This window comes from Gymnoscopelus braueri, assembly GCF_963280865.1.
Source record: "Gymnoscopelus braueri genome assembly, chromosome: 12".
In the NCBI taxonomy this organism is placed as follows: domain Eukaryota; kingdom Metazoa; phylum Chordata; class Actinopteri; order Myctophiformes; family Myctophidae; genus Gymnoscopelus; species Gymnoscopelus braueri.
In genome coordinates, this window is record NC_137614.1 from 14712394 (window position 1) to 14725376 (window position 12983).

Below are 12983 nucleotides of genomic sequence, written 5' to 3' on the forward strand. Positions count from 1 at the left end.
AGAGACACGGACACATACACTATACACAAGGTAGTAGAGCCTGCCCTTGAAGAATGCTGGCTATTTTTTAGCCCCGTCTGAAATAAGCTCCTAATCATTTCATCAAATCAGGTCTTTCCGACATAGGTCAAAAACAATGCAGCCCAATTGTGTGGGCCCCTAATCAGATTAAGCCGAAGATATGCTTCGAGCAAACTGTGAGTGACCACCCCTTTCGGCAGCGGTGGTACAGTCAAACCAAAGGGACGACGGCATTGTGTTAAATGTTTTCGCCTAAAGAAAAACCTGCCACCTTCTATGAGGCTTGGGCTCTTGCCCTACTTCCTCCATTACATTGTGCATTCTATATTGGTTGAGACAGCACTCTTGGGGCCAGCAGTGCTGGTGGTGTGCCGACCTCACGGAGAGGGAACAGAGTGCTCTGACGGTGACAGAGTGAAAGACAAAGTTTCTGGTGCTTTCTGCACCGGCACACCGCGATACTGTAGAGATGACAGACAGTCTCCATGCCTGAAGAAACCTGCAATCTAGCAAACAGCTCTCCTTCATAAGCCATGCAATATCAGACCTTCACTCCCTTCTGCACTTTTAATCAAAACTTGACAACCCCCCACTGCCTATGCTATGCTATCAGTGTAACTTTCCCACACTAGTAATGTGGGTCACATTATTACCCTGCAGACCAGTAAGGATCACTGTTTTCCAGTCCGTTTTCCAAGGAAGCAGTGATTAGCGGTTTTATGGATAAATCTGCGTCGCATCATTACTTCACCAACAAGTGATAAGCGTAGTAAACATTTGTGCATGGTTAATTAATGAGTCAGACGATTGATGTCAATGGTGTGATTAATTTGTCTGTCTGAGCAGAGAAGATAAACAACCTACATAGTTCTTCCTCACATCGGCTTCACTACACACTAGTTCAGTAGCATCATCTAGTAACAGAAAGTGTGTTAAGATTTTCACTCCACTGCCCCCCCCACCCACAACACTGCACCAGGTAATGACAATTTAGCACACCATCAACCACAGAGGGCAGAACTAACAACTGAAATCACGTGGCAATGTGCATAGCGTTAAGAAAGAGAAACCCCAGATACACTATAGTAGAATATAGTAGAGTGCAGTGTGGCAAGTCTTGCCCTTCTTTTTTTTTTGCATCCCTACCTTCAGAGATACTAAGGGGAGGGAGCCATTTTGAGGTTTCAGGTGGCCCTGTATATTTATTATGCTGATTGAGTACCACGGCTATAGATCTATGAGCAATTGGATAATAAAAAACCTATTTCTACCGTAAAACGAATGCCCCCGATTCTAGGAACAAGAACGTGAAATGGTCCCAGATCCCAAGAGTCCAATGAGAAACACAATCCGATACAACACTGTACAAACGTCATGCTCTAAAAATAAGCAAAGCCTTTACGTCAGCAAAATCAAATATGCTTCACCTCACATGGAACCAAGGTGTATGAGCGAATATCATGTGGTAATGCTGAGTCTCCTTGGTTGGTCTGTGCTGTAAGGAGAGCAAAAGAGAGGATCCACAGGGACAGACTGAGCTCTTCCAGGTTGATTCCTGGTCAGTTCAACCAGCAAAATCCCAATTTATACTTTGTGTATAAATTAAGCATTACCATAACTTAGCTCAGAGCAGACCAGTATGTGTACTTTTGGCTTACTACTGACAAGTATAGCTGCCTAGGCTATAAAAACAATCCTAAAAATCTATATTGGGATTACTACTATATGAAATATTCTTATATATAAACGTACATATCTTTAGAGGGAAATAATTGACCCACATCACCTCCTTTCTGTTGCTTAATCCATGTGTTACTTGGAATCTGATAATTACTTGATCTCAGAAATGAGGACATAAAACATGGCGTTACATTGCTTCATTGTGTAATTATAAAGTAAACATTTTTGGGTCACTCAGTAGGCCTAAATATGATGATGACATCTGATATCACTAAGTTTTAAGTCATATCAAGGGTCCAGTTCTAATGACACAGAAAACCTTGTTAAAGGCAGACTTGACAGCTCTGTCAGTTCACGAACCCAAATCAAGGCTTGCGGTCGGACAGACAGCAGCTGTCTATATGAGACTAACTTCTTCCACCTAATCAGAAAGAATTATAACGAATCAAGTGAATGAATGTGCATGACCTTGTCTGTTAGATTGGTAGAGAGCACAACACTGATAATACAATTTGGTGTCTGCAGACTAGAGTTATTATAGTTCTGAAATATTCATTCAGTTTTGGAATTGGCGTTTTAGTTTTTATTTAGTATTAGTTTCTCAGGTATTATGTGTAAACTCTTGATAAGCTGAAAAGTCTGAATGCCCGATATCAGATATGGTGGAAAAACGAAGAGGATTTTACATGTATTTTTCTTTTTTTAACTTTCGTTTTTATTTTAGTTTCAGTGAATTTATTTTCCCTCCGTTTAAGTCTTAGTTTTAGTTAACTCATGGATTAAAGCAAAATAAAATCTCACGACTGATAAAAATGTTTGTTTCCAGGCCATTTCCTAATATGCAATTAGTGAAACAGCGTGAAAGGAACACACACACACACACACACACACACACACACACACACACTGCGTTTCATAAACAATTAGCACAATATGTATAATTATGATGTTTTGGTAGCTATACAACCAACCAGTTGAAGAAATTGCAGATTGATGCTAAAGTCAGCCATACCAGCCCTGACAAAAAAGGTCATTTAAAACAAAATGCCAGACACCAGAGGGTTAACCTTTGCTTTTATGAAATATCTGAGATCATTAGGATTTTCTGGAGGATTGAACCACTTGTTTGACCAGTTTGACCACTTCAAGTACTCTTTAAGCTTAAAATAGCGAATAACCGGAAATAGACAATCTACAAGCTTACAACACGCGCAGTGCAATGCGTGGTAAGCTTGTAGATAGTCTATTTTCGGTGCATGACATGCTTCCATAGAAGACATGCAGACTTCTATGGAATCCAAATGACTGAAATCAGTCGTGGCGACTGAGAACTTGAATCCATGTTAACTATAATAACCCTGCAAAGTCTTAGTTTTAGTTAACTATAATAAGTTATTATAGTTAATAATAACCCTGCGAGATGCGAATGCGTTCCACACATGCGCACTACACTCTCACCTGTCTCACAGTTACTTCCACTTCTGTGTTCACACACTTTCATCTGTTACAAGTTACAAAAATCAGGGAAATGTCTTTCTAAGAATTTAAGCACATTGGTTTGTCGGGGTGTAGGGGTGTGCCGATACACTCATTTCACGATACGATACACGATATTGGGCTTACGATATCGATAAGATATATGGCACTTTTTTATTATGAAAATATATGGGGGGGAAAAAGGCTTATGAAAATACATGGGGGGGGGGAAAGCGTATGAAAATATATGGGGGGGGGAGCAAATGCAAACAAATACTTCTGTTTTTGCATTATTATCAAAAACGCCAAAACGATACACATCGTCACGAAAACGTATCGCGATATATCACGGGACAATATATATCGGCACACCCCTACTTTTTAGGCATTGAACGATGTTATAAGGGTAGAGAGAGATCTCCCACACAACCTCTCCTCAATCAGAGCGTCCATGGTTCTGTTCTAGCGCATGCGCAGTCAGTGTAATACGCACATAAAGTACATATGGGATATAAAATCTGGGAGGCACATGGATGATGTGTGGACACGAGCTGTGTGACTAGATGGGATTTCATAATATTGTGAGTGACATGGCAAAAGTGTTTTCTTTTCCTCAGTTTGAAGGTTGCATTAAGCTGTTCTTTTATTTCCCTTTTTACCAACTTAGGTCGTTACATAGTCATTACTCATTATTGATGATTATCTCATTGCATTCATATTTTTTGAAAGCAACAATAGTCATCTCCACAATATCGATATTGAGACGTTATATTTTGTCCAAATCGCCCTAGGCATTAATATGTTCTATGTAAAACGACTGAATGACATTCTTATTTGGTTCAGTGAACGGTAATACAGATGCTCTTCGAAAACAGAGGTCATTGAGAGTTATTGAGACAGACGGGCTTGCTGCATGACAGACCAGTGTTGCAGCATTGCCGGGTAACCAAAGGGAATCGGAGCAGTGAGAGTGGGTGTGAGGCATCGGGTTTCACTGCAATGGTGTTGTAGTAAACGGATAGTGGGTCAATGCAGCAGCATGGCTCAGACCCGACCTCGGGGTCAGTGAGCCACACATGTCATTGTCCTGTCACCTGTCTGGTCCATTGGCCATTAACTTCAACATGCAAGTCGACTAGGTAAGTAAGACGGCATAATTACATACTGTAGTGGGGCGCTTAGCTGCAGGTAGGCCTAGTAGTAACTATTATTCTATTGCCAGATATTTGTTCCACTAGTTCTTGAGTGATTTAACGTGTTCAGATATTAAATAATACCATATTGTGATTTTGTATTTGAGCATGTCACAGAAAATCTTGTGGATGTTCTTCATTCTCACCCATTGGTGGCTAAATACACATAGATAAATGGTTCTTAAAGTGGTGTCCGAGGACTCCCAGGGGTCTTTGAGGCAGTTCCAGGGGGTCTCCAGCAAAATGTGTTAATAGCATCAACATCAGTTTCAACACTTTAACCCCATTTTATATTTTGCTATTAATAAATAGCTGATCTACAAGCCCATAGCGCGTCACTTTTTGACGTGCTGTGAGCTTGTAGATCTGCTATTTTTTAAACAATTTGAAATTCTTTTAACAACACTAATATCTTCTTATGGGGGTCCCTCGCACAAAATAGATGTGGGTCTGTGGCCGAATCCTCGACATGGAAACGTTTGCGAACCACTGATATAGTAGATGACAAATATATAGACCTGGACCGTATCCTTATTGTGCCCTTACATGGCTGCACAATGTAAAAGAGGAGTTTAATGTAGATGGGGAGGATGTTAACCATCCATATGAGTCATTAAATCAATATTAAAAGCTCATAACGACCCTTGAGAGGTCTTTGAGGAACAGTGATGACCAGGATGTTGAGAGTATCGCCGGCAATGAAAATGTGCAGGACAGGGCCTTGCACCTATGTTTCATTTTCCGGACAGCTTGTGTTCCTGACCTCCCAAACCCCCCCACTCCACACAGTCATTAAACAGCCTGTCACGGTGTCACCAGGATGGAAATCTCTCTCCTCCCGTGAAAGTGACATCCCCAACTCCAGGCATGTAATGTGTTCAAGATGATAACGTTCAACAGTTACGCCCTACAAATAACAAATATGCCTTATGTGGTGGAATCTAGGCCCGTACAAGAGTCTCCCATGCAGTAAAAAATAATACAAATAAAAACACACCAAAACCTTCATGTCAGCAATAAAATGTTTCTCCTCACATGGGACCGAGGTGCTTATTCACAGGGCGCGAATGGTAGTGAGATCATGTTAACTGCAGCCTCCTTGCTTCCACACAGGCAGTTAAAGGATTAGGGAATGGTGTTTTTGTAGTAGGGAGAGTGAGAAACCCGAGAGTCAGACACACCAGCCATTAAGACTGGAGTGCTTTCAAAGAAAACATTTTGCGTTCCGTCTGAAGAGGTTAGTACAATAAGCAGACAGAATGGGGATGTACAATTTTACATAAAATAAAAAAAGATAGAATAATATATGGACTTCATGTTGCCACCTGTGACGTGATGTCGGTCATCTATGAAAAAATTGGGCAAGAGCCACACTATTATATAAAAGTTATTTATGCGACATTTTTTGGAGGAACTTCTAAAATTTGGTGCCTATCAGCCCAGAGGTCTGCGAGATTAGCTCAGGACACACAGACCCTCTCCTAGACGGCTAGACGCCTGCAGATCCTCCTGTGAGAAAACGTGTTTCTTGTTGAATTTTGCAGTTGTGATATGAAAGGCTCCACAGAACACCTTCCTCCCCTCCAATGAAAACAAAGAAATTTCAAAGCCTATAGTGTTACGGGCTTATGGGGCATCGTGCACACCATGAACTTTGACACTGTAATAAACTCGCACCACAGTGAATCAAATCAACATCTGCGTTCCCCTGCCATTAAAGCCATCTGATTTTTGATAACATCCAGACAGTCATCAGTGTGTCATCAGTGTGCATGTGGGAGTGCAGGACAAGATGCAAAACAGAAAACCCTGCAGCGAGGGCCTACTGTGAAAGAAACTGCTAGCTGTTGCTTCAATATGCATCGTCATTACTCACAGTGACACAGAGCTAGTCCTTAATTGCACTGTCATCAGAGCCTTCACACATTTAACACCAACATTACCAAATGTAGCCTACAATAACATGGCACAGACTGACCAGCCAAGGCCTTGTGTTGTTAGCTCATCTCTGGAAAATGACTAAAACCAGCCCGGTGGTAACTGTACACCAATTATAACTGGGTGTCATAATATAAGGGCTAATCCTTTCCATTAAAGCCAATGAATAGACAATGGGCAGACCTGAACTAGTGCACATGCTGGCTCTATTGGCAATCAGGGGTTAAGAGAGTTGAAGACCACACCCGTTCAATGTGTTTTCGTGGCCTTTGTTTTACCTCTTTACTCTGGAGAGTTGAATTAAGGGGGGGGGGGACCATGACTACGGGCCAGGCTCTAACACAATGCGTTCTGAGGGGCCAAGAAGGGAGATACGGATCAGCCATTGCGGGGGTTTCCTGAGGACTTCAGCTCACTGGGAATTTTGACCAAACGCCTTTAACCGCATAGAGATTCGGGAGGGCCATTCAAATGCAGGGACACTTATCCAAAGAAACACTCATGGGTGATTGACTTGGTGAATTCTTGGCCTATTATGGACCACATTTAATATATACACAGTACACCTCCCCAATGAGGTTTGGTTTCCTATCGACACCACCCGACCCAGGCTTTGCCTTTATATATAGAAACTGACCGGCAGCTGAGAAAATGCCCTGTGTTCTTCCCTCCCTGAAGACTAACGATCAGCTGCGGAGCCAAGAAAGAGGAGAGAGAGAAACAGAGATAACAGAGAGATAACAGAGATAACAGCGAGAGAGAGGGAGGGAGAGAGAGAGAGATGGGGAATCAGAAAAAGACAGAGTGAGAAAAACAGAAACAAAGATAAAGAGAGAGAGGGAAGTCACAGACCCACCTACTAGGGATATGATATACAGAGTGCTACTAAACATGAACTTATCCTCAGTGATAATTGAATAAATTATCACTGAGGATAAGTCCATTTGTAACCGAGTGAACATGTATACTAGATCAGGGGTCTTCAACAGGGGGTCCGGGACCCCTAGGGGGTCCTCAGAGTTACTACAGGGGGTCCGCCAAATCTTTGTGTGATATGATTTTTTTTTTACCTTCTCCACTTGAACCCTAGCATCCCTTTTCTGAGGAGAAACTTGTTGATAAAGTACTCAATCAAACCTGTTAAATGTGTATGCTCTCATGTGTTAAATGAACACTGAGGATTCTATAGTGTGTGATCTATAAAAAAAAGCACCACACCTACTGTAACACTGCACAGTCAGCAGCAGCACCAGCTGAGGATGTCCATGTACAGCCATGAACTCTTCTCATTTCAAAGTTTTTAATAATTAACAGGTCTATAGCAACTGTCCTCGTGGGACCAGACAGTAGGCTGATGGGTCAGAGGTAGTCAATTCACCATCAGGCTGCTGTATTTCACACACGGGTTATGGCTAATAGTGACCCATATGTGGCAGACGACCAGTTGGCCGGCGCACATGAAACCGGTGCCCGGCATGCACTGGGACCTCTGCCCGCAAGGCAGGAGCACGAGACTCAAAGAGGCACACACAATTAGGACTGACTCCTTGGACTTCTGAAGGGGGGGCTCGGCTACGGTAATGGTGCTGGAGCCTTTGTGTCAAAGGGACGCTTGTTTACTCCTCAGCCATGAAAGTGAATTTGTCTTGCCGGGCCAGCTCTATTTATATTCACAAGAGCATTCTTCAGCATTAAGCACAGTCACATGGCCTCCCTCAGTGGATACAGGCTGGCGATAGCTTGGACAGGGGGGCTCAGCATCAGCTCCCAGTCCGAGAACAACACCACTAACAGAAAACAGGCACTGTTTGTGTACTGTCACCAATGAATCTTACCATTCAGCCCTGGAGGTATCAATCAGTGTGTGTCAATGTTGAATTTTCTGGGGGCCTTGATTTCTCTGCTCCTCTCTTGAGATGACCGAGTTGTACTGCCAGTCAGTGAGTGAGTGAGTGGTGTTATGGTAGGCAGGTGTCAGAACAAGAACATGTCCCTGATCGCTGACTAGACAGCAGGGTACCAAACCATCTGCAAGGACAGTTGTTCAAGTCTGACTCTAGATAGAAATTCAGTAAAAGTCTCAAACATAGCGTATATTATAACCTAAATTACAGGTTAGCCCAATGGGTGGGCGTATGAGAAGTCGCTGTGGAGAAAGGGGTTTCAGATCAGACACAAAACTGCCATTCATTTTTCCCTCTCTATCATCATTGAGTCGTGACTCAACAACGTTTTAGTTGTGAAAGATGGAGCCCACAAAAGCTCCAGAACAGGTTCTCTCACTTTGTGGTGACTGTCCATGCCCTGAAGAGAAGACACACCTTAACTGCAGTGACTCAGGGTTAGACAGTAGGAAAGCATACAGGGCTTGCCTCGTCTGTTAACAAGAAACCTTTCAAACACTGTCTGCTTAGCTCAAAATTCACAGCTACAATAAATGTCACATTAAAAGCTGCCAGTCCTCCAGTACACTTTTCTGTAATTACCACACAAAAGAGAAAAAACACTATATTGCGATATATCTTGATGATGAAGGGCAAGGGGGGTTGCTGGGAGGTTAAGGCTAACCAAGCATGTGTCAGTACACCTCTTGGAACTGATACAGGGTGGACAGTTTGATACCATGCAAGCCTCAACTTCCACCTGTGGAGTAGGATCTCTCTCTCTCACACAAACACACACTTAGTTATATCCTGGTATTTAATGAGAACATGTGAATTATTCAGCCTACTACAATCCTGGAAGAGGGAAGGGACTGCAACCAATGTGAGCTATTTACAAATACTGCACCATGTTGCACGCAGATGCACATGCACTACACACCGACATGTGCTTTCACAACCCACACGTGCACTCAACACACACACACACACACACACACACACACACACACTAGGTCTAGGGAGACCCTTCACCCTTGCCAAACATAATCAAGCCTGGTGGGATATTCCACTTCCCATCTGCTTGAAAGCCCTGGGCTTTGGCTCCATGAAGAAACATGATTCTGCCCTCTTGGGCTCTGACCTAGCTTTTAGGGGCTCCCTATTAGAACAATGGCCTATACTTCTAATTTCTAATGTATCTCATCATAAAACTATGACTATTGGACTTGGCTTGAAAATGTGAGGAGGCTGCATAGACATCATTCCAATATGTTGTTGACAACTGAAGAGAGGACAACTCCCCCTCCCCCGCAAACCCCATCCTCAACAAAACACAAGTTAACACTGGACAAGGGCTTGTCTCGTCAACATCTGGGGGAGCAGTTAAAATTCAAAAGTGAAGTAATCTATGGCAGAGAATCCACAGACAGAGGATGTACTTACTAGTTACAACATATCTTCACATTAAAATGCCCCTATTCCCCTTTTTTATCTGTCAGCGACTCAGCGTTGACCCCCCCTTAGAATCATGGCTCAGTAACGCATCAGCCTCATGGGAAAGTGTTTATCACCTCTATTACAAGTCTGCAATCTGTTGCAAAGTTTAGCCTTCGGCCTGACACACATAAAATAACTTAATGGTTGTCCAATTTGTACAGAGTACTGACATAACAGAAGCATTAAGACAGACTCCATCTGAGGTCGGGTGCAGTGGTTCCTCACTCTATGCATCAAACTTCACCCTCTATGTCGTCAATGATGGCTTCAGGGTGGAAGGATTGATGATATATGACTGGCGCTCTGGCTGGGTTACTGAGCCAATGCTCTTGTCCCTCTGACTCGACCCATCTTAATGCGACTGCTGCTGTATGTCCTCTACTACTACTGCTGACCCGCTCCCTTAAAAGCGCAGTCTGTTTCTGCTGCATTCGGACACTGGCTGACTGGCCTCGATACACTGCAACTGGCAATAATGCAGGAGTACGTATCCATCACACTGGTCAGTGATCAGAGATACAGGCAAACAATAAGACGGACATCATCACTGGGGGAAAGCACAAGGCACACTCATAGATATAGATAAGATACATAAACACAAGCATACATACACACATCTGGAAGCATTTCTTAGCAACTTGACCAGTTTCATGTTGCAGTGGATTCTAAATGGCAATGCTGATGATTAGGCAGAAAGCCTGCAACACCTTGGTCTAGGCAAATAACTACTTAAGTGATTTTTACTTTGTTGTATGACGGTGCCGTGCATCAAAATAGACGATCTATATATTCTGGACTCCCTATCATCTTCCACTTTTTTTGTGGTGCTCACTATTTTCGTCTATTGTAAATCCGTCATACGTCGGAGACTAGTATAAATCCACCTTTATCTGCAGAAAACTCACTGCTCTTACCAGCCACGTTCCTCAACACATAGATCATGGTTCTCTAACATATATGACAGACAGAAGAGGACCTGGAGGGTGGGGGGGCAGCTAGCTCCCAAATGTCAAACGGTTGGTTACTAAGGAGAGGCCGACAAGCCCACTTCTTCCTGAGCTGTCTACACTTCCACTGGCTGTAGTACACACGGCTACGCGTCACTTTCCCAAGTATGACCCGTCATCGGCCCCTCCCTTCCGATGTAGGCAGCTCATTCCAGCCACACACAAAGACTGAGTTCAGTTGATGGCCTAAATGCCAGCAGAGCTCCTGGCCACAGCGGCTAAGACCAGCTGAATGGTGCTCATTGTGTCCCCATGGTCACTGGGGGCTAGCAGAACTTGGTTGTTATTTAAGAGGCCGTTTGGCAATCCTGTGTTCTTCTCCGAGCAACCCAACAACACAGGCATTTCCGCTCAGTTCTGCAGAGGGCCTGTAATCCACTAAAGGGGGAATTATTGTAGCGTATGGTACTGCCACACACCTCACACATATGGGACAAAAGTTAAAGCTGATCAGTCTCAAAACACATCGACTAAAATAATGGAGGACATTAGTAAGCCACTGTGGCTAAAATGGGAATTGTGAAGGCAAATAAATACAACTATTGTTTACTTTTATTGTGTTAATCAACATGTTAGCAGCAGTGACTAGGGCTAATTTCGAACACAAGAACGCTCACCCCAAAACACGCTCGCCGCGGGTCAAATCCGGTGACCTTGGAACGGTCGCCACCAGGTATTCCTAAACATAACCTCAGTGAAACTATGCCTAAACCTAACCTTATTCCTAAACATAACCTCAGTAAAAGTATGCAAAAACCTAACTTTATTCCTAAACTTAACCTCAGTAAAACTATAATTGATGATGATTTGATGATTGAATAAATTATCACTGAGGATAAGTCCATTTGTAACTGAGTGAACATGTATACTAGATTATAACCACAATACACTGTATAATGTATGGACTACAATGGATGATGATATTCCTAACCTTATCCTCAGAAAAACTAATACAAGAACCGCTGGGGGCGAGTGGTCCGCAGAAAAATGGGGGCGAGTGTGTTTTGGGGCGAGCGTTCTGGTTACCCTAATTTCTCCCTCCATGGCCATAAATGTGAAATAGCATGGCTGAGTACTGAGTAGACATCAATGAATCTGCTCGAGGCGGATAAAGTTGGTCTTCTCAGCTGGAGGAATGCAGCCTAGGTGTTAGGGGAGGGGGAGGGGCTGTCATGGATGTGCTGGTGGGTGTAGGGCAGGACAGGAACCAAACAGCTGTTGTTCTTGTAGGTGGAAGGTGATGGGGCTGTGTGCCTTGAAGTGTTGACTTGTGTAAATGGCAACAAACAGATACACCCATCCTCAACCCTAAAAACCGGCACAAACTAGCAAACAAACTAGCGATCTAACTACTAAGAGAGTATACAATGTCTTCATCACTAGGTATGGTTAGCTTAGTAATAAGAAACAAACAACAATGCAGGGACACATAATTTCAATAAGAACCATTTAAACAACGAACGTCATCTGGGGGCAAACATTCTGCAAAAATAGCAGATCTACAAAACATTGTGAGCTTGTACTAGATCGGCTATTTTCAGCTAAGAGACTTGGTATTAGAGGGGGAAAAGGAAGGGGCCTAGTATAGAGCCCTAGGGACACTGGTCAACAAAGTATGTAGGCGTTTAAGTGGCTAAACAGATGGATACTCTCTCTACGAACCTCTCTCTAACCAACTAGAAGATATGTATCAAACTCAAGACCATGTCCTAAGTTTCGCTGTGGTTTCACTGTGGTCTTGTTTCATAACAGTCACAGCCTCCTCAGGTGAGGTCATGGAAGATAATGGGTCTATGAGTGTGCAGGATACACTTGTAGTAGTCACCACCCCACACAGTGAGTGAGTCCCCAGGAGTTGTGCAATACAATCTGTCAACAGTCAGCAACCTTCACACTGGGACCAATTCATCCTGGATGATTCATTACATTCACATTCATTCAGGAAAAAAAGGGATAAACAATATAATGAGCTGAATCAAAAGAAACAACCACGTCAAAAGATTATCACTAGAGAATATTGACGGACATGATTAGAAATATGTATGAGTAATAGGATAAAATGTCTATGTGATAAGCAATGGGGGAGGAAAAAAGGTCAAGCTTGAGAGTCAGACCTTGCCTCTGGCCATCCCAGACTGTCAGTCAGACTCAGACACACAAACACACACGATTATATGTATTGCAGAACCAAAACTACCCTAATTGTCCGGTTTAAAAAGTCAATGTTTACGTGGCGTGGTGTGAAACACAGGCAGACAGGAAACACGTTGAACCATTTCTCTTTCTTC

General features: G+C 43.1%; 1 protein-coding gene across 1 annotated transcript in view; it reads right to left on the bottom strand.

Moving 5' to 3' along the window:
* dip2ba (disco-interacting protein 2 homolog Ba) overlaps positions 1-12983 on the bottom strand; it is a 53840-nt gene that overhangs the window by 39762 nt on the left and 1095 nt on the right. The gene's annotated exons all lie outside the window — the stretch shown is intronic.